Source organism: Tenrec ecaudatus, chromosome 1 (genome assembly GCF_050624435.1).
Source record: "Tenrec ecaudatus isolate mTenEca1 chromosome 1, mTenEca1.hap1, whole genome shotgun sequence".
NCBI classification, from domain to species: domain Eukaryota; kingdom Metazoa; phylum Chordata; class Mammalia; order Afrosoricida; family Tenrecidae; genus Tenrec; species Tenrec ecaudatus.
The window spans coordinates 318,510,856-318,537,165 of record NC_134530.1 but is presented as its reverse complement, the minus strand read 5'-3'; the positions used below and the strand labels follow the sequence as shown (position 1 = coordinate 318,537,165).

At 45.4% G+C, this 26,310-nt stretch overlaps 1 protein-coding gene and 1 pseudogene across 2 annotated transcripts in view; one reads left to right on the top strand and one right to left on the bottom strand.

Annotated features, from left to right (window-relative positions):
* The window catches only part of CDKAL1 (CDKAL1 threonylcarbamoyladenosine tRNA methylthiotransferase), a 770,441-nt gene that overhangs the window by 31,777 nt on the left and 712,354 nt on the right, over positions 1-26,310 (top strand). The gene's annotated exons all lie outside the window — the stretch shown is intronic.
* LOC142437656 (U1 small nuclear ribonucleoprotein A pseudogene) lies at positions 17,880-18,996 on the bottom strand (annotated as a pseudogene).

Sequence of the window (26,310 nt, the reverse complement as noted above, 5' to 3'; positions counted from 1 at the left end):
GGCGAGCACCAGTCCTCCCAAGTGAGGCGAGCAGGAGGTTGCGGGGAAGGAATCCTTCCAAAGTCGATTCTGAGCGCGCCATTTCAGGCTCTCTCACCTAGTCCTCTTTAGAAATGAGGGCATTGACTGGCTTGTGTGTCATAGATGGTTTTCTTTAGGGCTCTATGGTGAGCAAGAAGGAAGATGCATGGATGGACACTTCTAAGGGAATGGGTAATGAGTGCTTTTGACCCGGCGGTTCTGTTTCCCCAGGATGCTGTGTTTCTGACTCGGCCCAGTGCCTTGGTCTTTGTGCTTCCTCCCTCGGTCAGCTTCCCCGTAGCCAGTGTGCCAGCGTTGTTAGCCGTTGCCTTCTCTGTAATTTTAAGATGGGGTCATTTGGTTGGCACTGTGACTCGGAAGTCTGTTCTCTCAAGATCTCCGGGAAGACTGCAACTGGAGTACAATTCAGAGTAACAAGTGAAACAGAGAGTAGATAGTTGAGAAGTTTGTCCGTGTTCCATCTGAACTAGACTCACTGTACAAGCGTTGTAGAACACATTCTGCTATTGTCTAATACAGTGATTCAGGAATGTACTAAAGGAGGCCGTGGCGATGCGTACAGATGTCAAATGAAGGCAAAGCCTTTGTAGCATATTTTCCTCACATTTGTTCTCAGGTAAAGTATGAATCACGTGCAAGCCATTAACAAAGACTGTTGGTTTAGAGGAAAGACACTGCAGTTTTTCAATGAAGCCCCCGCCCTCCGCCCCCATTAGCATAGGTAGTGGAAGGAGACTGTATTGGATGAGGGGTTTTACAGCTTGTTAAATGTAAAGTTATGTGAAGGCCGTCTGTGTTCTTCATGTACTAAATTAGATATAAACATTATTTTACAATATGTACACCTAAAGCATTGTAAAAGCAATAAAATGAATTTTGCAACTCTTTGGTAATTAGAACTATGCGCATTACTTGTACCGTAGGACAATTATACAGTTTGCCTCATTGCATCAAAAATTAACCAGACACCGGGATTATAAAAAGTGAGCAGTATGTAGCAGAGGAATTTTGTCATCATGTACAACAGTTCTGAGTCTCAGTTTTCTGGTTTCTGAAATGGGATCACACTGTAACCTCTTGTTGCTGAAATGAAAATGTCATGAACTAATGTTTAATTCTTACAGATAGCAATACAGATACCAACAAATATACGATATATTTATTAAACATCGATGTTTTAAAATGAGAAGCGGAAGGCCCTTAATTCTTTGCTCTAGGTTCTCAGCTGTTTCAGTTTAAGGGATCTGTGTAGTTTAGAAGGTCAGTTCCTCAGTGTACCACAAGGTGGCACTGTTTACCTATGTCTAATACTTTAATCTTTCATTTCTTTTTCCGATGAAAAAAGCTGTGGGATGTTTTCCGCAGATGTATTAAATTGAGGTTATATTTTTTACATTTAACTCTCTGTTTTGTAAATGGATGTTTAATTCATGTAAGGCTTACCCAGGACCAAATTTCATTTTTATTTTGAAATGGCTTGGAAATTCAGACCTTTAGCAGTCATTTTACAAACTCCTGTGTAATCCAGCATAATTAATGGTAAAACCTAGTGTTAATATGACAGCTAATGCCTCATGGAAAACAGTTGCTTTTGTACAGCAGAAACCATTAATTTTTTTAAGCCTCTAAAAACAATCCGGTGATTAAAATGTAACAGCCATAAATCAGTGATTTGTGTGGCTTTCGTGCCACACTGCCTAGCTTCATCCATTCTAGGAAAGTTGTCTTATGTTGGGAGTCCCTTGAGAAGGCAGCAAACCCTTTCATTGCTTGAATCCGCTATTGGCACTAGTGTAACGAGAGGAGAATCTCGGATCGGTGAATGGCTTCAAAATTGGGACGTGACTGTGAGTTCCACTCGAGGGTTCATACTCTACATCAATAACAGGATGTGGAGAATACCTTCCCATAGCGTTAGGTGGAACCTCCCGATTGTTCCATCCGGGAGCAGAGTACATCCAACGGAGCTTGTGACCTGCGCAAGGGAAGGTGCTATTTTTATGTCCAACCAAAGGTACATAGGGTTTCCCCATATACGCAGCACTTACTCGTGATCGTTACTATAAGGTGATGGCCTTTTGTTTGGGGCTGAGGTCAATCTCAGGTGTTCTTCTATAGTTTCATGTATTTAGATGGGGACAAGATTCCTAGTCCGCAGATGTGCACTTTTCTGTTTTTGTTAGTTTTTCTTTCAAAATCACTCTTTGGGGGAAAATGCCATACGAATTGTTTACATCTTTCCCCAGTGCAGCCCTGTCCTCCTGACGCTCGAGCGACCGGTCCCAGTTGTAAGATGGTTGTTTTGGCGGGGTGGGGGTGGGGAATGAAGACATGCTTGGTGTGAGAGATTTGTTGGATGGACAGAGGTATATGTGCCTTTATTTAAACATTCGCCTTCCTTACTGCTTTTGTTTATGTTGGCAATGTGATATATATGTCACTTGGCTGAGTTGTTTAAAACGTATAATTGAAGGGGGATTGGATTAGTCAGCGGCGGGCAGTCCCAGTAGCTAAAGACTTTGACTGCAGCATTTTCTCCGAGTATTTTACAGTGGTCCTAGGAGAGATGGGTAGCAGGAAAGGTATGCCTTGTGACTCCTTTTGATTTTTCAGAGCCCCAGTAGATATTCTGTTGTGAAGTGTCAAGAACTGTAATTTAATTATTCAACCAGACTGGACTGCTCTTTCACCTCTTCTCTCTTCATAGACACCTCGTACTATGGATTTGTTCAAAGTTAATTTTCTCAAATGACTTTTTGGGAAACCTCTCCTTGTAGGCCTTACATGGGGACCGACATAAATGTCCCAGAAGTAATTCCATCAGCTTTCTCCTCCTGACACACCCAGAGTTTTCACAATTTCAAATTTGCTTCTCAGGGTAGGAGATAAAGTAACTAGATACGGTCTTAGACTGGCAGTCAGTGCCTTTTCCTCCAAGCCCTGCTTGTGATGAAGAGCAATCCAGTCAAATAGCATTCTATATTCCTTTTTTTTTCATTCTATATTCCTTATGAAAAAGAGATCCACCATGCAGGTTGTGCCTGGTTCCTTTAGATGCCTTTTAATGAAGTGCTAATTTATGCTGATGCTCTTACCTCATGACCCTTCTGTGTGGCCTAGATATGCCAGTGTATTACAGCTTTTGAATTCCAATCATCTCTGTTGGTTGCATCTGCTTGTTAGTTCTTCGCATCTGAGTCTGTGTCAAAGGCTGGAACAGAACAAGAAGGAAACGGATGGCACAGAATCAATTTTTTTAAGCATGCATTAGTACTGGAGGGAATTATAAAATAGACATGATTTTAATAAGACTTATGTCTGAGCATCCATTGAAAAGAGTATTCCAAGTACTGTCAGCTTTTAATTAGGAAAGAGAGTTGGGTCATTGGTTTTATTAACTTTAAAAACCAACTAGGGCTATTCACATTTTAAAAAAATTATGTCATTGAAAAAAGATCATAAGAAGGAGAAATAGATATAATCGTTAGTTTTTGAGAAACCAATATTATCTCTCTCTTTTATTTCCCCCCAAGCTCCCTTGGCAGGAAAGTTTGTGTCGGGATCTTCCAGAGCTTTGGATGGAAATGGGACAAGGAAGACTAAGGTCTAACACATGGCAGAACACCAGTGCTTTTTACAACATACGAAAATAAACATTTTGTATAAGGAACAGAGTAACTTACACACTTTAGATGAAATCAGATAATTTTTTCCTGACTTTTCTTGGAGACTTAGTGTTCTAAGTTTTAAAAAAAATTCCTTTTATTGAAAATATTTATAGTAGGAGTGTTCCCCCCTCCCTTTATGTGATAGTGTAATGCCCTTTGTTTTAGAATTGTTTCTCCAATTTTTGTTGTAATCTTGATCTCAAATTCACTGATCAACTGAAATGTTGGAAAAACTATACTTGGGAATAATTTTGCACTTTCATATACTTAGCATAACTGAATTCTGAATTCTCAGAGCTTTCTGAGCCTCTGATTCCTCCATTCTAAATGGGGTAGAAGGTTGTAAAGATTAATAAGTGATTAATACATATTAGCTCTTATAATGTGAGGCTTTAATAAAATGTCCACTACATGTAAATGTTTTAAATTCGAGTCCCTGAAAGAAACTGATAACTTACTAGAATTCAATTGAAGCATGTTTAATTCATTTTAATCCTTTTCAGTTTTATGTGTTTTTCTCTTACCCATCTTTTTCTGAGGGTTAATTAGGAATGAGACAAGCAGAATATTAAACAAGAGGTATTAAATGACTTCTCTAGGGAGCCAATGAGGCAAAACGGGGTGATTCGTGGAAGGAATACGGGATTAAGAGGCAGAAGTGCCGCATAGGACCTCAATTATGACATTATCACCCAAGTTACTTTCTCCCACGTCTAATTCTCATCTGTGTGAAATCACTCTTGTTTCAAAATATGGGGAGAGGAGTTGTGTCCCCCCATACACATATGTTGACTTAATTAGGAAGAGGTGGAGGCTGTATGAAGAGATGCCAGATGTGAAATCATTCCTGAGCATTCCTAGCTCTGCGACTTCATCCTCTCCCACTAGGGCTCTTCTTTAAGACAGTACTGGGATCAGTAGCATATATAAAAGACCCGAGGGCTTAGTGTTTATGCACTGGTCCCTGAACTTCAAGGTCAGCAATTCAAAACCACCGGCAGCTCTGCAGGCGGACAGGTATTTCTACTCCTGTAAAGAGTTACAGTCTCGGAAACTCATAGAGGCAGGTTTGCCTGTGGCATAGGGTGACTATGAGTCAGAATTGACTCATTGGCAGTGAGTTTAGAGTTCTTGTTAAGAATAAAAATGAGCATGTTCCCACTTCAAGTAGTTTTGGGGTATGTTTCTGAGACTCTTTTATGAGTCCGACCATAGTAAACGGCCGTGTTGGTTGGTGCTTTTAAAATGTTGGTTCGTAGGCACTTTGAATATAGATTTCCTGCTTTAAGTGGCTGAATAAAATAGGCACATTGTGCTTTGTTACTTTCCTCAATTGGTTCTTTTAATTTTCCTGTTCTTATGGGCTATTATTCCTTGAGGCATCTGCATCTGCTGTGGACTATTTCTTCCTGACTCATCAGTCCTTCTCCCACCTGGTAAAGACCCACTTTGATTTGGCCAAGAGCTTTTTCGAGTTAGATTTCACTATTGGTGTAGCTCATGGACCACCTGAGAAGCCCAAGCCTGGCCCTCTAAATTAGAACCGATGGCCAGTCAGTCACAAAAGAAATTAATTCTGGTGCTCTGACATTCTAATCCTAAAGGGGTGGCGGAGCATACAGCGCTGTGTATTGTAATATGATCCCGGCTATTAAATACGGCTACTGGCATGTGATCCTTTGCTGTTAAATGGGAAGAGCTCCTTCCTGTTGTTTTGCTCCTCGTGAGGTTCAGGTGATTGTGCTTGCCTCTGTAGTGTTTTTAAGAACCTTTGGAATGGTTCCCCTCCAGTGTTTCTCAGCCATCTCTTCTGCAGATAATTTACGATGCAGAGCTAGCGCTGAGAAGTCTAAAGGGAGGAAACCTTGGCTGCAGATCCACGAGGAGGAGGTCTTGCCCTCGCCGCCTCTGAGGGGAGACAGACTTCTGGGCTTTATCTTGTATCTGGGAGCTGATAGGAAGAAGGGTCTGTGTGTGAGACCACTGGAACCCCATGGGACGGTAGAAATGGGGCTCTGAAGTCGAGGAGGAGAGGAATCAATTGGATTCATAAATGTTTGGGTACAGTATAAGCCTCTTAGGATTTCTGAAAATCAACAGAAATTCATGTTTCAATGAAACTAGGAGGGACATCCTGATTATATATATATATATCTCCTGATTTTATATATATAGTTTTTCCAAGAAAGCAAGGGATGTTTTAAGCCATTAAGTTGACTCGGATGCACCCATCCTATAGGACAGGCTAAATCTATCCCGGATAAATCCCAGGCTTCTGATGGTTATTAGAAACTGATAGTCATATTTCTCTCCCTGTTAAGTAACCATTGAGTTAACAGTTAAGTGCTTAGCATGGGTGCCCCCAGGGTGCTAAGGTATGTGTAGAGAGCCGTAAATGTACTGTGTCCATCATTACAAACTGAAAAGACAAAATGTTGCTATGCTTTTGGTTTTCCTAACTTTTTTTCCTATTGGAGTTCTAAATTCCTTGATTGTCTATGTCTTCTACTAGTGGCGTACGGGTTCCTAGCTGGGCTGCTATCTCTGTGCATGGCCAGCAGTTTGAAACCAGCAGCCACTGGTAGCCTATCTGCTCTCGTCAAGATTAGCCGTCTTGGAGGCCCGCAGGGGCCGCTCGCTCCGTCTTAGAGGCTTGCTGTGAGTTGGCATCGACTCCATGGCAGTGAAGCTTCGGGGTGTGATGGGCATTTCAGAAATACTAGTCCCCTGTTGGGGGATGGTCTTCTTATCACCTGTATTTCAAGAAGGGAAAACTTTCCTACCGAGCTTGAGGAATAAGTGTTCTGACTGGGGGGAAAGTACAAGAGAACCCTAAATGAGAGCAACATCGTTAGCATTGGACCCTGTGCGAAGGACACCAACTTACCTTATGAGCTAGCTCACTCTCCTAAGCTCTGAAGCGGGTAAGTTGAACTCCAGTGTTCCGTGAATCAGTCAATTCTTTGTGAGATAGTCATCAAATGCCTTTTAGCCGGTGTGCTCAGCAGTACACCGAGTCCCTGTCCTGGTGAAGATCGTTCCATTTCCCCAGCTCTGTTGAGGCCTCCTTCTTCCTCTAGCTCAGTGGTTCTCAACCTTCCTGTTGCCGCCACCCTTTCATATAGTTCCTCAGGTGGTGGCGACCCCCTAACCATCAAAATTATTTTCCTTGCTACTTCACAGCTGTCATTTTGCTACTGTTGTGAATCGGGCGACCCCTGGGAAAGGGTCATTCCACCCTCCCAGGGGGTCGCGGCCCACAGGTTGAGAACCACTGCTTTAGCTAGTAATTGGGCTAATGAGGAAATGAAGCAAAGTGAAATGATTAATGGTAAATTTGGGATGCCTCCCCCCTCCCCTTTTGCTTTTATGTACTAAATGGAGCAATACTTCTTGTGGGGTGGGGGATATAATGTTTTGTGGTTTATATATGTTCACCCTGTTAGTAAGACCAAGAAGTGGACTGCCTGCTCATGGTAACTTAATTGGGTGATTTGGGAGAAGATTGAAAGATTAAGTTAAAAAATAATCATGTTTAAGTTTTGGTGTTCCAGGGATACATTTATCCGTGATGTTGAAAATGAATCTTTCAAAGAACGCAGTTGCCTTGTTTTTGGGGGTGAAGGAGAGGATAGTTATGCCTGCTTGCAGGTCCGATCTACTCTCCCCTCTGGTCCATGAGTCAGGCCCTAATGATATCTTGTACTTTCATGTCTTTAGCCTGGAAGATTGAAGTTTATTATCTCACAAAAGGAGACAATAGTTTAAATGGAGTTTATAAAAACGAAAGGAGGAACATTTCCCTTAATTAAAGAAATACGTGAGGCACCCAGCATGAAGAACAATCTCCTGTTTGCCTTCCAGATCTAAAGCGATACCCTTCGTTGTGTAGGTTGGCTCAAGAGCTTTAGACGCCCTAGGAGACAGCCAGGTTCGCTTCAGAGAACGCAAATCTGAGTTCTCTCATGATGCCGATGAAAGCAATAAATTCGTTTGTCCTTAGGTACCGAGAGTAAGTTCAATTTCCTCCAGACCTGGAACACTTAGAGGTTGGGTCTACATATCTACATATCGGATGCTTAAGTGTCAAGGCCACCTCTGTGTGAGAGCTGTTTGGGGGAGAGCACCGTGTCCCACGTGCATTTTAATGAGCTCACAGCTTTGACCACCTGCTGCAGTAGACTTGCAGCCGCTGCTGACCGGAAGTGAAAGCCCGTGCTCCATAGTCGCATGGCATGCCTGGGTCCTGACAGCGATCTTTCATTTTGACATGCACATAGTCACAGCAAATGAATGTTTAAAACCCGAACATTTTACGTTCTGCTGGCGTGTGCGCATTCCATAACAATCCTTCAGAAGCAGTTCACACAGAAATACGGAGGGCTTTCTTACACTTTATTCATCAGACGGGCGAGTCCGCAGCCGCAGTCTTGGCAACAACATTTATCCGGTGCAGTGTTTATGACTGATGTGTTATGTGGTGGCTCACAAAAGGAATTGTTTTAGAATTTAGCTTTCGCATATTTTAAATAAAATCACACCACTTCCATATGTTTCCAGATGCTCTTCTGCCTGGCAAGGCAGTAGCCGGAGTTTGATCATATTATTTTTCGATGTTTCCATTGAGCTCATTCTTTTATTTCCGTGCAAACGCTCAGAGATTTTTGAAACTCTGAAAACACTCACTGCCACCGTGTCAATTCTGACTCACAGTGCAGCCTAGAGCAGAACTGCCCCTTAGGCTTTCGGAGGTGGCACGTCTTTATGGGGGCTGATTTTACTCCCCCGCCTCGGAGTGACTATGGGTCTGAACTGATGACCACCTGGGTTGGCAGCCCGAATGCTTAACCCACGGTACCACCAGGGCTCTTTTTGAAACTGCACCCACTGTCATTGATGCTACCTCATAGCGACCCGAGATTAGGGCTCTGCTGCTGCTGCGCATAGCCTCGTCTTTCTTATGTAGCTCAGCTGGTGCGTGTGAACTATGGTTGTCCTCCTCTTAGCAGATTTAAGACCATGCTGTTGTTTGTTGTTAGGGGCCTTAGAGTTGGTCCAGGCCTGTGGACAACAGAATGAAAGAAATGCCGCCTGGCCCTGTACCATCCTCAAAATAGCTCTTCTGTTTGTGCCCATGTCGCAGCCACGGTGCCACCTCCTTTCAGCAAGCCCTTCCTCTTCTTCGCTGCCCCTCTGCTTTACCAATCAGAACGCCCCTTTCCAGGCACTGGTCTCTCTCGACAATATGTCTAAAGTACATGAGACAAAGTTTCACCACCTTGCTTCTAAGGAGCATGCTGACTGTACTTCCCCCAAGACGGATTTGTTTGTCCTTTCAGCAGGTCATGGTAGTTTCAGTATTCTTGGCCCGCACCGTAATTCAAATGCCTCGATGCTTCTTTGGTCTCCTGTATTCAGTGTCCAGCTGTCACATGTGCATGGAGTGGATGAAAATGGCTTGGGTAAAAGCCTAGGCCAGAAGGAGTGTGTACTTTTAGCTATGGAACAAAGAGAGGGGCCCTGGTAGTGCAGTGATCTTAGCTGCTCACCCTGAGGTTGGTGGTTTGAATCCACCAGCTGCTCTGTGAGATGCAGCTGCCTCCTTCCGAAGCCCCTTGCTGTGGAGCTCATTCCAACTCCTAGTGACTTGACAGGACAGAGGATCGCTGTCCCACAGGGCTCCCCAGGCTTTCATCTTTGTGGGATCAGCTGATCTTTGTCCCCTGGAGCGGGTGGTGGGTGCCAATGAACCTTTGGGTTAACAGTGGAAGCGTTTTAACTCTTTAGCCACCAACACTCCTTCCATAAAGATTGTAACCTTGAAAATGCTATGGGGCAATTTTACCCTGTCTGTGGGGCTTCCCATTCCCATAAAGGTTACAGTCTTGGTGTGGGGCAAGGAGGGTCCCCAACAAATCGTCACAGGTCCAGTAGATTCGTTGGGCGCTCTCCTCTCCCCACAGTCTTGGAAACTCACAGGGGCAGCCCTACCCTGTCCTATTGGGTTGCTATGAGTCGGAATCAACTCAGTGGCAGGGAGACAGGCTTGCTAAGCCTTGGCCCTGACTCGATGGCAGGGGCGTGGGGTCACTACGAACAGAATTGGCTCCCAAGGCAGCCGGCCAACAACACGAAGAAACGATATTGTTGTGAGGAAGGCTTTTCCTTGTTTCTCAGCATGCTGCTTTCTAAATTTCCTTTTACTGGTTAAAAAAAATGCAGGGTAGATGTAGTAAACGAGGAAATTATATTAGCACTCAAGTCTTGGATTAGCTTGTCCACCGTCTCCTACTAATCTGCTGGCATTCAGTAAGCTTAGGACTTTAGGGAGCATGTTTCACAACTCACCGTGTATGCTTCCTGCTCACTGCATCCATCTGTATGTATAGATATACAGTGTAAATGTCACATCTGCCTTTTCCGATGAAAAGCCCCACTGAGGGGTTCAGCCTTGTTGTTATTTTACATTCTTGTCATTGTTGATTATTTCCGTATTAAGGATATGTGCGTGGTGACCGTAATGAGAGAAGTAAGTGATTGGCGCCGTATGCAAAGAAGACAGTTTTCACAACACTTTCACTGTTTAAGTTCAAAGGAAAAAATAATCTCAAGTTATATTTATTAGCAAACATATTTTGGCTAGGGAGATTTTTGTGTTCTAAAAAAGATGGCAGATGGAAGTGAACCTAATATGTGTCTAGAGAAAAATATGCTGCATTTATTTTAAATTATATCTCTTGCATTAACATAATGCTTTCTATTTTCCCTGAGAGTTAAAACCAATGCCATATTTTTGCTGCTAGAGTGAAATTGACATTCTTCTGTATGGACAGAGTTTATTTTCTGTTCAGAAATATATAGGATGCTTGGTTTAGGGTAGAGAATGCAAAATAATGATTATTAGAGTCTACTGAATGTACATGTGTAGTCTTTTGAATCTTGGGTATTGCTAATGTCAGAATGCGTGTTAGGAATAAAACATATGTGACTTACCCCTGGATTTTGCTTGAATCTGGGCAACCCCTTCCATACTAAAGAACAGTAGGTCCAAAGGTTCATTTCCATAAGGCGTGCACCGTTCCACGGGAACGCTAGATGCCCTGTGTGTAATGTTTCCAAATTCATTCTAAATCTTACCGCGCTTCAGTAGTCATGGGTTCAGGTACTGTCTCCCCCTTGGTCCTGCCTCTGCTGGATGGTGTAATTTTAAATATCTGCCGCGTGACTGTGGAAGGCAGCCTTACTAACTGGTTCCTACTGGTTCAGGTTCACAGTGCTGGCTTGACTCTCCTTGTGCTGCCACCTTCCGAATTAACTAGCTGTGGGCCCACGGTCTAAAGTAGACCCTATAGGAACATCTTTCCTTTTCCTGTTGCGTGGAGAAGTCTGTCCTCCCCAATTGCGGGTTTCATACCAAGTTTCTATTTGGGGAGGGGAAAAATGAGGAGCTGATACCAAGGGCTCAAGTAGACAGCAAATGTTTTGAGAATGATGATGACAACAAATGTACAAATGTGATTGACACAAAGGATGTATGCATGGATTGTGATACGAGTTGTACGAGCCCCTAATAAAATGATTTAAAAAAATGTTTCTATTTGGATGATTTAGAAAATAAGCATGTTCACAGCTTCTTTTCCCAGTGAGAGGCTTTGGGAGTGATTTTCTACCAAAAGGAAATACAGAAGAGATTGTATGTCGGGGCTTATTTTCACTGGTCTGATTTTCATTCACTTTTCAAATTTCTCCACAAAGAACCGGAGTCGCATTCTCCCTCGACCAGATTAGGGAGGTTAGCTGGAATGCGTGCCCAGGGAGCTCTTGCTAGAACCTTTGCATCTCTGCAGACTCTGTGTAGACTAAGTGCCTTCCTCAGACAGCTGAGGAACTTCTAGCTCAGGTCCTCCAGAGCCCCAAGAGGGGCTTGCTTGGGCTGTTTGGATGGAAGCCACCCCACCCAGCTCCATGGTTAGGAAGCAGGACCGGGCAGACATTTTCTGTAATGCAAAGTAGTCCACTGCCAATTGTGCTGTCCACTTCTTGCAGTTTCATGAGCTGACTTCAGGGGACTGGTGACTGAGGGCAAAATATGTGCCTGATTACATGTAATCAAGGTTAATTTTTATCAAGGGTCACCATGTTTGTTTGCTATGGTCTGACAACCATGACCCACATTAACAGAGCCCTGCGGGTCTGTCTGGAGTAGTTTTGCTTGATGTCTGGGCAGTTTATTTCAGATGCTTGTCAGTGGATGCTCTATGATCATTTGGGGTGCTCTCTGCAGTTTCAGGTAGACCCATACAAACAGTATACTTTGCAATTAGAGTGCCATGCGGGGCCTTTTGTTTTATGGTGTATACACCCCATATTCTCGAAGGGCGAGTAATTTGGGGGACCGTTTCCATTTGGTTTTGTATTAACTAGGCTAGGCATGAGCTTGACACCCCAGCCTCCAGAGTGGTTCAGTTAATTCATTCTTCTCTAAATTCCTCTTGGGAAAAGTACTTGAGAATTTTCAAATTCGTCTTCTCTGCTTAAAAAAAAAAATTCAATTGAGAAGTGTATTTTACAATATAGCAACTAAATAGGATATACAAGGCATCATTCACAGGTATTTCTTCCGCTGGTACAAAGGGAGTGGTGGTGAATGCACAAAGAAAAAAGATTCAGAACATTCTGGAAGCTCAAAGACAGAACTTAATGGCTGTTAAAGCTGGGTGTTTGTTTTGTAGTTCTGAAATCGTATTTAATTTTGGCCATATCTCTCTTACTTAGTAGTTTAAAGGATAAACAGTTCAAACAGTCAGAAGAAAAGCAGTTTGTGTTTTGTCACTTTTCAACTTCAGATATCAGTAAATCATTGCTCTAGCCTTCTTTATCTTTTGTTTGCACAAAAAACCTGTTAGAATGATGTCTGGGGGGACCATCTGCTGTGGTTCCCAGTTTTGTCAGTGTGATAAGGGATAAGCTGTATAAACAGAGCACCGCAAAAAAAAAAAAAAGAGAGAGAGAGAGAGAGAGAAACACACATAGAGACACAGAGCAGAGGAGCTCTTTTAGGAGAGACATTACAAAATATGAATTTAATTTAATAATATTCCTACAGAAAGTCATAGGATTTTTCTCATTGTCGATCAGAACAGCGCCTGTCCTGTGCTAGCTTCAAGTTCCATTTGCTTCTCTGTACATTAACAGCACACCTTTTCCTGTCTGATGTTTGCAGGGGATGGCTTCTCAAAGCCCTGGGAAGAGATTGCAGCTCAGCACTTGACATTCGCAGTATTTTCCAGATTGCCTCTTTACTTTGGGGATCTTTTATTATTATTTTTTCCCTAGCTATTAATTTTGCCCTGACTCGAATCCTCGGAAATCATCTTTGCCTTCTTTCATTTGTGGTAAGGTCATGGTGCTTCATAAGGAGAAAGCCAGGCATTTCCATGGCAACATACTCTTATCAGAACATCGCGCAGCTGTCTTGCCCCTTACCTTCAAACTCTCAAGTGCAGCGAGAAGGAGATGGGTAAGAGCGGCATTGTGACAGCGTATAACCCCAGCAGTGGAGGAGGACAGAACGAAGTCAGTTACGAAAATAACCATCTTAAAAATGTCTCCAATTTGCACACATACATGCACATTTTACACTGTATCGAACAGGGTCTTATTTTTCAGGTGGGTTCGATGAAGATGTCAAAAACAGATTGAAACACATACCTTTCAGTGGCTCAGAGAACAGCTAAAGAACAGTAAGTAACTGAGGTGACCAAAACGCACTGCTTGTGAGTTGATTCCAATTAGCAGTTACCTTCTATAAAGACTCCAGCACGTCCCCAGAACCCATTTTCATTTAATTGATACGACTGAATAGATATTATTTCAACACAATAGCACTACCTTGAATTTTCAAAGGCATTCCAGAGTTTAGTCAACTTTTTTTTTTTTTAAATTAAGGGGATGTGCCAGAAAGCTGATGTGTGATCACTTATCTGTGGAATTAAACATGGTAAAATTTACTCTTGAATATGTGGTCTGAGTACAACCAAACAACTCCCTGCCATTGAATCAATTGTGACTCACAGGTGACCTGACAGGACAAGGTAGAACTGCCCCTGTTGGTTTCTGAGGCTGGACCTCTTCCCAGGAGCAGAGAAGAGAGCCACCTGGTCTTTCTCCCGCAGAGCTTCTGGGGTCTCACAGCTGCCCCCCTTGCCGGCAGCAGCCCAACACAGAAGGGCGACGCCCCCGGGGCGCCTCCTATGCACAAAGGATGGTCAAACGAAGTGGTAGGAGGCAGGAGTCTGGTAGCACTGCTGGATCAGCATTGGACTATTAATTGCAAGGTCTGTGGTTCAAGGCCACCACTGTTCTGTGAGAAAGATAGGTAGCATGCTCCCATCAAGTTTGCACTCAATTGGCAGGGGCGGCGGTGGGGGTGTTGTTGTTTTGGTATATCAGTTGTGGTGGGGGTGGGGGTGTTGTTTTGGTGTATCAGTTGTGGTGGGGGTGGGGGTGTTGTTTTGGTGTATCAGTTGTGAACTTGTCACTTCAGCACTCATGGCATTTTGTGGGACCAGTGCATCATATTTCTGGGTACCCCACTTGCTGGGGTGCCAGTGGAGATGGTAATGGTTGCATTGTGCCGGCTGTTCCCGAATACCTGGTATTGGGAGCTGGCTGTGCCTGCCGGGCAGCGTTGTCTGTGGGGTTCCCTGTTATAGAACCTGACCGTTTACCTGACCCTAGAGGTGCCCTGTCTTGCTGACTCCTCTCACTGGGCTGCAGGCTTCTCTGTGGCCCAGGCTTGTCTTCCCCTGTTCGCGGCGAGGCGTAGTGCTGAGAAAAAGGGTCAGCGGAATGCAGTGCGTTGGATGTGATGCCCTGTTCTTTCATGGCGGTGGTATACAGTCTAAATTTCTGCCCCCTGGGTGTAGGGAGCTGGAATTATGTTCTACCTGTCCGGTAGTTTTCATCTTATTGCAGCCGTGTACTGTCACAGTCCTGGTGAGACACAACCATCCCAAGAGGACTCCCCAGCCTGGCTTCACTCCCTGCTGCCCCTCATTTCCGGGAACCCTGATGGCATAGTGATGATGTGGTGGGCTGTAATCCTTAAGGTCACCAGTTCAAAACCGTGACAGGGACCGAGACAGGGCTTTCTACTCCCATAAACAGTTGCAGTCTCGGGACCCGCAGGGGCAGCCCTTCCTTGAGTAGAACTCACTGTGAGTCGGCGCCGACTTGGTGGCAGTGAGGTTGGTTTTTGTGTCCTGCATTTCTGGTGAGCTAACCTGCCACCACGCTGAGCTCTCCGATGTGGGAGAAAGCGGCCAAGCCTTCCAAAGCCCACAGGCACTACTCTGGGAGAACATCAGCCTTTCTTATTGTGGACTGTTCCACAGAGGACAAGAAAAAGGTCATGGTCAGCAACGAAGCCCGCCTGTCCTGGCTGTAGAAATGAAGCATTCCGGACAGGTCGGCGTGGTCTGTGCATGGGGGTCGGAGGAGGGAGCGGTGTTCATGAGCCCTTTCTGCCTGTCGAGTCCAAGAAAGCTTCAACCTGCAAAGCGGGCCCCCTCTGCCTCTCACAGTATTACTCCAGGCCTCGGTGTATTGTCCACCCGCCACCCATGTAGCGTTGCCATCTGTTTGGGTGTCTGTCACCTCTAACCAGGCTGCGCTTCCTCTTTGCGTTGCCAGGACAGGACCCTCGCTGGGCTGGTGCGTGAGCGAGGGAATCAATCGGCACAGCCCTCTCCTTAGTAGCCCTCTCTTACCACAGGAGTCTGTGCAGCAGAACAATTTCCCTGTCTCACCCTTAGTTCCATAGGACTTCGCCGCTCGGTTGCAAGCATATTGAATTAAACATAAAAGCCTGTAGAGCCGCTGCATGTACAAGTCTGCGCACACATCTGCCGGTCTCTTTAATAAAGACAGTGTGGATTCGATTGAGTATTCATAGTCTTTTTGTTGTTAACTCTTGGTAGCTCCGTGTAGGCAGAGACTGCAGACTAGAAGGTGGAAGGCGGGAGAATGAGCCTGTGATCAGACCATGAGGAGATGGGGTGCACAGAGATGGCCGAGGGCAGCACTGTGCGCTGAGGGGTCCTTATCTTAAGAAAGGGTGAAGGGCACCTGTAGCCAGCTACCCTGGATCAGAGCGCCTCAGCTTTTGACCCATGTTTCTTGGACGGTCATTCCAACCTTCCCTCCACGAAACCACCGAAAGATACATGACAAGCCTGAACTGTCGTTGTTTACAAAGAGATTCTCCTAATCCATTAATTTAAGACATGCTTTTCAGGTGAGGTGCAATTTGCTAACACCGTGCCCTGCCCCCGCCTAGTCCTAAGTGCATGAATCTTCTTCAGATCCATTCACAGAATGTCTCCCATTTCATACACCTGCATAATGGCCACCCGAACAAGCTGGGACTATTTCCTTCGCCGCAGAAATCCTCATGTCTCTTTGCAATCACTGGCGGCTCCCTCTGCTGCCCAGCCCCTGTCTGACTGCCCTCGGAGGGGACTGGTCCTGGTCCTGGTGTGGCCGGGAGCCATGTCAATGGAGCCATGCCCTTGCCCTGGTATGCATCTGGCTCCTTGCACGCAACGTCGTGCTTCGGGGACCCATCCATCTTGTTGCACGCGGCCGTCTTGCCTTTCACAACAAGAACACGTACACTGACTATCAGCTTTTTACCTGTGAGTCGAGAGCCTGGACACTGCTCTTTTTAGGAGGGTCGTGAGTCGAATTCATAGTCATCGCTCACCATCGGGGAGCGAGCGCCAGGCCTTGTGCTAAGTGTTGTACACACACTATCTTATTTAATTGGTTCTTAGAAGGTCTGTTTACTTTGTTTTCCTGGGCAGACATGCTCAGTGGAAGTCTTGATAGCTGTCAAGCTGTCTTTCACGTTATCCAATTCTGATGGCTTCCACAGGCCTCAGCACGGAGGGGGTTGCGAGCCGTCCTCAGTGTTAAAGCCTGGGGAAGCAAGCAGGCAGGGCCCCGCTCCGCTCACGCTGACTGGCACGAAGGAGCGCTTGTATGTCCAAGTAGCACTTGTTCAGCCTTCCTTAGGTGTGTGAAAGAACAAGACCCCCCTCCCGCCCCTTTCTTTCGTCATTATGCTACCTGCAAGGTCAGCAGTTTGAAACCACCTGCCAAACCGGATGGGGTTTCTACTCCATTACGGAGTTGCAGTCACGGGAACCCATGGGGGCAGTTCTGACCTGCCCTAAACGGTCGCCACGAGTCAGCATCAACTCCATGGCGTTGAGCTTTGAGCTGCAGCCTGGGTGCCGTAGTGGCTATGTGTTGGCCCTTCAGCTTCCCAGGGTCAGCCGTTCAGAATCGTCAGGCTATCCTTGGAAGACACATGGGACTTTATACTTCTGTGAAGAGCTGCAGTGTGGAGCCCCGCAGGGGCAGCTGGGGCTGCTTTGAGTCAGATGCGCCCTGTGGCAGTGCGTGGAGATGCACCGGCACTGTGGTGACTGCTTTAGGAATATTCGCACAATCGTGGAGGGCTGTTGTTTTAAAATGCTCACGCCCATTGGCTGCTACCCAAGCTTGGAGATTCAGCTTCACCCAAAGGCACTTCCCCAGAAAGAACTGCAGTCTACCGCAGAAGCACACCTCCACACTGGGGCCTCTGCCCTCTGCCCCTCTGCGGGCATGTCAGTCTTCTCCAAGTCAGTGCTAGTTTGACATGCCCTGTTACCACATGGCTCCCAGACTCATGAGGAGTGGGCACACCTGCAGCAGGTCCTTGACATTGTGAACTTGACATCTGGGGTTTCAATTATCTTCCGAGAAGCCAGGAGGCCCCTAACATTTAGAAGTTTGCGATGAGAACCAGGTCGGCTTGGTAGAGGGTACCGAGAATTAAGTCGAGTGAAAAGAACACGTGTAGGAGTGACCTGCAGGCAGACTGGAGTGCTGATTCCAGTTGCTGGTTGGAGTGAGCTCAGCACAGGTCCCCTCTGGTGTCAGCTGGTGATTGCCACGGCGTAGGAAGGACCGAGAAACCATCCCATCGATGGAGGCAGGGGTCACTGTGGTCCCATGCTTCTTCCTCAGATGCAGGTCCTTGTCCTTTGTAGAATGATTCTGGGTGGTTTTTTTGAAAGTTCTATTTGGTCTTTCAAGAAAAGCTTTACCCCCCCCCCCTTTTTTTTTTTAAAAAAGCAAACCTCACAGAAACACTTTAATTTTAGCCTACCAGCATCAGGTGCAATGTCTGGGACAGACTCTGGGTACAATGCTGTGTGGCGACCATCCACTCACACGTGGCTCCGAGAAGGCCCCCGAGGGGGACTTACCTTCAGGGGCTTGAGCCGGGGCGGGAAAGGGCACCCCAGGAGCAGAGACAGGGGCAGGCAAGAGGGAAAAGGCGCTACTTCTTGGCGAAGGAGATCTTCATGGCGTTGTTCTGGGTGATCTTGAAGCCCTGCAGGGCATCGCGGGCGGCCCCTGCCTGCAGCTCGTTGTCAAACTCCACAGAGGCGATGTCGTGCCGCCCGGGCACCAGCCGCACCTCCTTGAAGCCGGGGAACTGGTTAAACAGCATGGACAGCATGAGCTCGATGGTCTCAGGCAGGTTGGTGAGGAACAGGATGTGGTTCGGCGGGTTTTCGGAAAGTGGCTGGGCAGGGGGCATCTGTCCTGGCATCAGCTGCTGTGGAGGAATGGCCCCTGGAGGGAGCTGGCCAGGGGCCAGGCCGGGTGGCGGAATCATGCCGGGGGGGAGGCATGTAGGGCGGCTGGCCGGGCATGTGGTGCATGATGCGGGGAGCCTGCGTCATGGGTGGCATGCCTGGGACAGGCCCCGGGACGGCCCCCACCCCAGGGGCGGCGGCCCCGCCCTGCACGGCCTTCTTGGCTGAGGGGGTCTCCTGGCTCTTGGGCTTCCTCTTCTCCCGCTTGCGGTCGCGCTCCCCGAAGGTGCCCTTCATCTTGGCAATGATGTCCGAGTCCGTCTTGGCGTACTGGATCCGCATGGGCTTGTCGTAGAAGGGGAAGCCCTGCATGCACCGCAGGGCGTTGGTGGTGCTGCTGACCTCCTTGAAGATGACAAAGGCTTGGCCCCGCATCTTCAGGCTCCGCGACACCAGGCTATCTAGGATCTGGCAAACTGCGAGAAGATGGCGTACAGGGGCCTCTTCAGCTCATCCTTCTTGATCTTTTCGTTGAGATGGTTGATATAAATAGTGCGGTTGGGGCGCGTCTCGGGCACTGCCATGGAGCGAGGTACAGGCGCCGACGTCGGTAGCGCAAGTGGGCAAGAACTCCAGCACGCAGCGTCTGCAGAGTTGCTGAGCTGGCCCCCCCCCTTTTTTTTTAACCATCAAAAGCACTCTCCACACTCTAACAGAGGCTGTTTGAGGCTGTCAGCTCCTGAGCGGTGGGCTGAGCTTTCTGGATATAATGCTCTTCTCCTTTTTCTCACTGCGCGGTACCCCATGCGTCTTTTCCCCAAGCTCATGGGCCAACTGGCCCCATTGGGATTTTTGTCTACCTTTTTCTTTTCTTTTTAAACAAACAAAACCAATAGCACATGATTAACTATTCCAACCCCAGAAAAACAAATCCAGATTACACAACACAAATCCGTTGATGTTGCGTTGATCCCAACCCATGGTGACCCCATGTCACCATCAAAGTGCGTCATATAGAACTGTGCTCCCTCCACAGGCCTTTCAGTGGCTGATTTTTGGGCAGTAGATCACTAGGCCTTTTATCATGGTGCCTCTGGGTAGACTGAGATCTCCAACCTTTTGGTTGGTAGCTGGTTCGAGTCCAGCCTCTGGGAACTTAGCCACCCCTGGGCCCAGCAGATCATCACAACTTGATACGTGAATTCATGGAAACCTTTCAATGATACACACTTGAATTTTCCTTACCCCCCTTCCATTTCTCCTCCTCTCCCTTACCCTCTCCCCTTCTCCTCGCCTGGCCCCTCCTCCACTCCCCCCACTTTTGTTTTGCCTTTTTCATTTCATCCTCTGTTCCTCCCCTCCCACATCTGTCTCTGAGCACACTTGCTTTTTAAAATGGGACTTCCATTATACTGTAATGTAATTAGGAAAGAATTGGCTTTATTTTAACAAGGATACCGTGTACTCTGTATTTGGTAGAGATGGCTTTAAGACGACAGCTCTGAAAGATACTTAGTTTTATAAAACTAACTCAGAAAACATGCTGCCTATATTTCTCTAGTAAGGAACCACATTACTCTTTGAATCCCATCAGTAGCCACTTGAGTGGACCTTACCTATGCGAACTAGAGTGAACTAGGTGCTTTAAGGGACACGGGGGTAATACCCAGCTTTCATCCTTCTGAACCCTCGCACCCCGAGCCATCGGGCAGAATCTCAAAGTCTCTGAGATCCAGTCAAGTCCGACTCGTAGTGTGTCATCTTCATGTTCCCTCTCACCCTCTAGGTTCCAATGTCCTTGCAGTGGTTACACAGCACTCACAGACAAATCTCACGATTAAAGGAAGTGAACGAGTCGTAACGCCAGTGGGAAAAGCTTTGAATAGAGTGGTTCATCAGGACATGCTACACAGTTCTTTCAGGTCTGCTGATATGTGTCCAGAGGAGCACACCAGCCCCTCTGCTGGCATTCAGCTCAAGCTCCGTGGGTCAACAGACCCAGCTCCCTGATTAAGTGCCTCCTCCACAAGCTAGCCTCCTGCACCAAGCACTCCGCTTCACCTGCTCCGTGGGTTGGAAAGTTCACCATTGTGCTCCAGGCTCTGCTCCTGCTTCAGCTGCAGCTCCTCTGCTGGTATAGTTGTCTTCTGGATCTAGGAGGCTCGCTGCACAGCAAACTCGGGTCCAGTGGACACACTCCACTCTGCTCTTGCTGGGGATGAGAGCTCGCTCTTGCTTCTCAGAGGGCTCATTTTTTACACAGCACGATAGCATTCCAAGGAATCCTCACAATTCACTCACAGGTGAATGCTATCAGTATCCTCCCCATCTTCTTACCAGACGCTTGCTGGGAAAGATCTTTTTTTTATGATTATCCCTTTTTTCTTTCTTAAAAATCACTTTATTGGGGGCTCCTACAACTCTCATCACAATCCGCACATCCATCCATTGTGTCAAGTACATTTGACATTTGTGGCCCTCGTTGTTCTCATAACATGTTCTTTCTACTTGAGCCCTCGGTATCAGCTCCTCATTTATCCCCCTCCCTCCCTGCTTCCTCCTCCCTCATGAACCCTTGATAATTTGTACATTTTTACTATTTTGTCATATCTCACACTGTCTGATATCTCTCCCATTTTTATGTTGTCCATCTCCCAGGGAGGAGGTTATATGTAGATCTTTATATTCAGTTCTCCCTTACAACCCAACCTTCCTTCCACCCTCCTGGTATCGCCACTCTCATCACTGATCCTAAAGTGATCAACTGTCCTGGATTCTCTGTGTTTCCAGTTCCTGTCTGTACCACTGTACATCTCTGGTCTAGCCAGGTTTGTAAGGTAGAATTGGGATCATGATAGTGGGTGGGGAGGAAGCATTTTGGAACTAGAGGAAAGTTGTTTCATCATTGCTACCCTGTACTCTGACTGGCTCGTCTCCTCCCTGCGACCCTTCTGTAAGGGGGTGTCCAGTTGCCTATAGATGGGGCTTTGGGTCTCCAATCTGCACTCCCCCTCATTTATAATGGTATGATTTTTTTTGTTCTTTGATGCCTGATCCCTTCGATACCTCGTGGTCACACAGGCTGGTGTGCTTCTTCCGTGTGGGCTTTGTTGCTTCTGAGCTAGATGGCCGCTTGTTTATCTTCAAGCCTTTAATACCCCAGATGCTATATCTTTTGATAGTCAGGCACCACCAGCCTTCTTCACCACATTTGCTAATGCACACATTTGTCATCAGTGATCATATTGCGAAGGTGGGCACACACTGATATGACTTTTTTGTTCTTTGATGTCTGATACCTGGTCCCTTCTACACCTTGTGGTCACACAGTCTAGTGTGCTTCTTCTGTGTGGGCTTTGTTGCTTCTGAGGTAGGTGGCTGCTTGTTTACCTGCAAGCCTTTAAGACCCCAGATGCTATATCTTTTGATAGCAGGGCACCATCAGCTTTCTTCACTACATTTGCTTATGCACACATTTGTCTTCAGTGATCGTGTCAGGAAGGTGTGCATCATGGAATGCCAGTTTAATAGAACAACGTGTTCTTGCATTGAGTAAGTACTTGAGTGGAGGTTCAATGTCCATCTGCTGCCTTAATACTATACCTATAAATATATGCACGTAGATCTATTTCCCCTCCATCCTATATAAATATATTTACATATGTGCCTGCCTTTATTTAGACCTTTGTAAATGCCCTTTGCCTCCTATTTCTTTCCTCTGTTTGCTTTTACTTTCCTCTTGCCCCACTCTCATGCTCAGCCTTCACTTGGGTTTCAGTAATTTCTCTCGGTTATAGTCCCTTGCTGAATCCCTACCAGGCCTCTCACACCCTCCTTGCCGCTAATTTTAGATAACTTGTTGCTCCCTTGTCCCTGGGTTGGTCAACACCACCTCCTTTCCCCTGCCTCTCCCTCTCCCACGTCCCCCTGGAATCATCGGTCCTGTTGTTTTCTCCTCTAGACTGTTCATCCAGCCCATCTTACCTAGGTAGATCTGCAGAGATAGTAATATGCACCAAAAAAACAAGTCATAGCAAGACAAAGCGACAAAAAAAACAAAAACCAACCCAAACACAACGATTATGACAACAAAGAAAACCAATGATGAAGAAAAGAAGAAATTAATTTAATAAAAAGAAAGAAAAACCTGTAAATTGATCAAGGTCTGATTTTGACCTCTAGGCATGTCCTCCAATCAGGCCCTATGGGGTATCACGCTCTAGCCCCAAAGTCTATGGTTTGCACTCCCTCGGGAGCTCCCTGCTCTGCTCCCCCGTTGCTCTGCTGCATGCCCCCAGACTGAGTCTCCCGTGTTGTCTCCCATAGGGCCCTGGGCCAGCGAGGGATGCCGTGTGTCTTCTAGTGGGATCAGCCATATGGTCCACTCTGTGTATTGGCTGTTTGGAGCGGGGATATCGTCCTCCAGGCCTGGTGGGCCAAGATGTGCTCCACTCTCTCTTCCTCCCCCTTCATTTGCTCCTGTGTGCCTTGATAGACGGGTCCTCTGGAGGACACATCCTTCTCGCTGAGCTGCAGCTTCAGTGTCGTCCTCTCAAGTCAATTCTTCTGGTGGGGAGGAGCAGTCTCCACTGGCTCCCCTCTCCATGCTGGAAGGCTGCATTCGCTTCAATTCGGGTTTAAGTCTGCTCCCGCTTTCCCTGTGGAGACACAAACAATACCCTCCCCTTGGGTGGGTCAGTGCCCTATTCCCCCACCACACATCTCTTTTTTTCCTTTCCTCTCCCTTCCTCCCTCCCTTTTAGTTGGCTACCATATGTACCCTTGCATTTGGTCTGGTCCTCTGCCATACTCCCTGGACCTCCCCCCTGGAGTGCTTGTATATAGTAGCTTTACCCCAGTGTCCCTTTTGCATTTTGGGAAAGATCTTTTGGTAGAAATTGGAGGCTTTGGTTAGAAGACTCATATTAAGTAATCTACTGCCCCTGCACATAGCAGTCCTCTAGGACAGAGCCGTTCATGGTGATATCTAGAACTGACGTAGCTTTGGTCTGTGCCAGGCCTTTGAAGCACTGATACTATATTGAGGCTTAAGTTTGGTTTCCAAACTGAATGTTTAAAATTTCCAAGGTAACTTCTATTGTATTTTTTTGGAAACTACAACGAATGTTACCTTGGAAATTTCCTCTGACTTGCTGGGGCCTCTAATATAATAATCTTACTGAAAATTTGAGCAATAAGTGCTTTTGGAAACCTTTTTCTCTTTGCCAGGATTTTTTGTTTTACTTCCCTTTAATCTGGAGACCTTTTGATTGTAAATAGGTGGTACTGCATTTTATTCAACATCAGTTGACACTTTCATGTTAGTTCTATTATTTTTGGAACTACATTTGCCTCTCAATATATATGTATGTACAGCATTTTCCTTCTTCATTGAATTTAGGTTTATAGATGGTTGATTCCATTACATTTAGATTTTAAAGGCTTATTTTTGTGTGCTGGAGGAGAAGGTCTATCTTTATATTCTAGAGGGGGTGAGAGTCCTTCATTACATGATTTCAAATTAGAAAGCTCATTTTGTGAGGAGCCGATACCAAGGGCTCAAGTAGAAAGAAAGTGTTTTGAAAATGATGATGGCAACAAATGTACAAATGTGCTTGACACAATGGATGGATGTATGGATTGTGATGAGTTGTATGAGCCCCCAGTAAAATGATTTAAAAAAACTAATTTTGACTATTGGGTTTAACTTGTTAAAGCTGACTGCGTCATTTATGAGTCTGGTGGGTCTTTGGTTATGTTAGATTTGCTTGCTAGGAATAGAAACTACTATCTAGCTTGTTTATTTCAACTCAACGAAAAGCAAATAAGTAACTTTCATTTTTATATATTACTTCAGAAACCACCAGTAGATGAATGTAAATGAGCTCTGACAGGATGCCAACTGATGATATAGTCGTAGAAACTAGGAATTTTATTTTCAGATTTTTCAAGGGAGAAATTCAAAATGATGACATGCATTATTAGAAACACTATTTATTTATTCCTTTTCTGCATTTCTTTGTTTTCTTTAAATCGTTTTATTAGGGGTTCATACAACTCTCTTTTTTTTCCCATACAACTCTTATCACCATCCATCCATACATCAATTGTGTAAAGGACATTTGTACATTCGTTGCCCTCATCCTTCTCAAAACATTTGCTCTCCACCTAAGCCCCTGGCATCAGCTCCTCATTTATTTCTCCTCCCTCCTTGCTTCCCGCTCCCTCATGAGTCCTTGATAATCTATAAATTGCTATTTTGTCATATCTTGCCCTGTCTGACATTTCCCTTCACCCACTTTCCTATTGTTAGTCCCCCAGGGAGGAGGTCACATGTAGATCCTTGTAATTGGTTCCCTCTTTCCAACCCATTCCTCCTCTACCCTCCCAGTATCTCCACTCACACCCCTGGTCCTGAAGGGATCATCCACCTTGGATTCCCTGTGTTTCCAATTCCTATCTGTACCAGTGTCCATCCTCTGGTCTAGCCAGACTTGCAAGGTAGAATTGGAACCATGATAAGGGGGCTGGGGGGGGTGGGGTGGGAGGAAGCATTTAGGAACTAGAGGAAAGTTGTATTTTTCATCTTTGCTTCATCACACCTTGACTGGCTCATCTCCCCTAGACCCTTCTGCAAGGGGATCTCCAGTGGCCGACAAATGGCCTTTGGGTCTCCACTCTGCACTCCCCCCCTCATTCACTATGGTAAGATTTTTTTGTTCTCATGATGCCTTATAACTGATCCCTTCAACACCTCGTGATCGCACAGACTGGTGTGATTCTTCCATGTGGACTTTGTTGCTTCTGAGTTAGATGTCCGCTTGTTTACCTTCAAGCCTTTAAGACTCCAGATGCTATACCTTTTGATAGCCGAACACCATCAGCTTTCTTCAACATTATAATTTTTTTAAAGTGTATACTTGTAGATCATAGATTCCCAAACTTATCTGATCTGCTTCCTTTTCAGTATAAATAATTAAATAAAAATTAATCTGCACCCCGTTGGCAATGAAAATCTTTGGTGCTATTGCCCATAATCTAGGATAAACTATAGGTGTCCACTTTGGGAAATATATATTATATTATATTATATTATATTATATTATATTATATTATATTATATTATATTCAAATCTAAACTCCCTGTCATCCAATTGATTCCTGTGTCAGAGTGACCCCGTAGAATAGGGTAGAAGTAACTATCCCATGGGTTTCTAAGACTAAATCTTGTTTTTCTTTTGGTCTGGTTTTTTTAAAACCATTTAATTGGGGGCTCATACAACTCTTATCACAATCCATACATCCATCCATTGTGTCAAGCACATTTGTACATTAGTTGCCATCAATCAGACTTTACATCTTTACAGGAGTAGAAAGCCTTATATTTTTCCCTTGGAGCAGCTGGTGGGTTCGAACTTTGGACCTTGTGGTTAGCAGCTCCATGTGTAACCCACTAGCCCACAAGAACTCCCATGTAGACATTTAAGTAAGTATTTTTGAAAGATAGACGTATAGCAAATTCATCTTTGCTTTTTGCATTGAATGAATATCTCTTGTATCTGGCCCATAAACATGCTGTTTATCTCATAATACATTTTACTTAGACCAGTTTATTTATATGATGTCAGTTTTGTTATGTTCCTCGATATATTTAAATACTTACACGATACTATGCTGCTTGCTGGGGGAGATGAAACAAATAGATCAATAGAGTTATCTTTCCTTCTGGTTTTTTTCCCCCTTTCATTTATTGTAGGCAGTAAATATGGATGATCCTCCTATTTTTCCCATTAGAAGAGAATCTACAGTGTTTTGGTAAACTGGAATATATATATTTTAAGGATCAAAATGAAATTTCTAAATATCTGTAATTCTCATTATGTTATACATACATATTTAAATCACATCCTATGAAATAATTTTAAAATGATACTTTTCTTTGC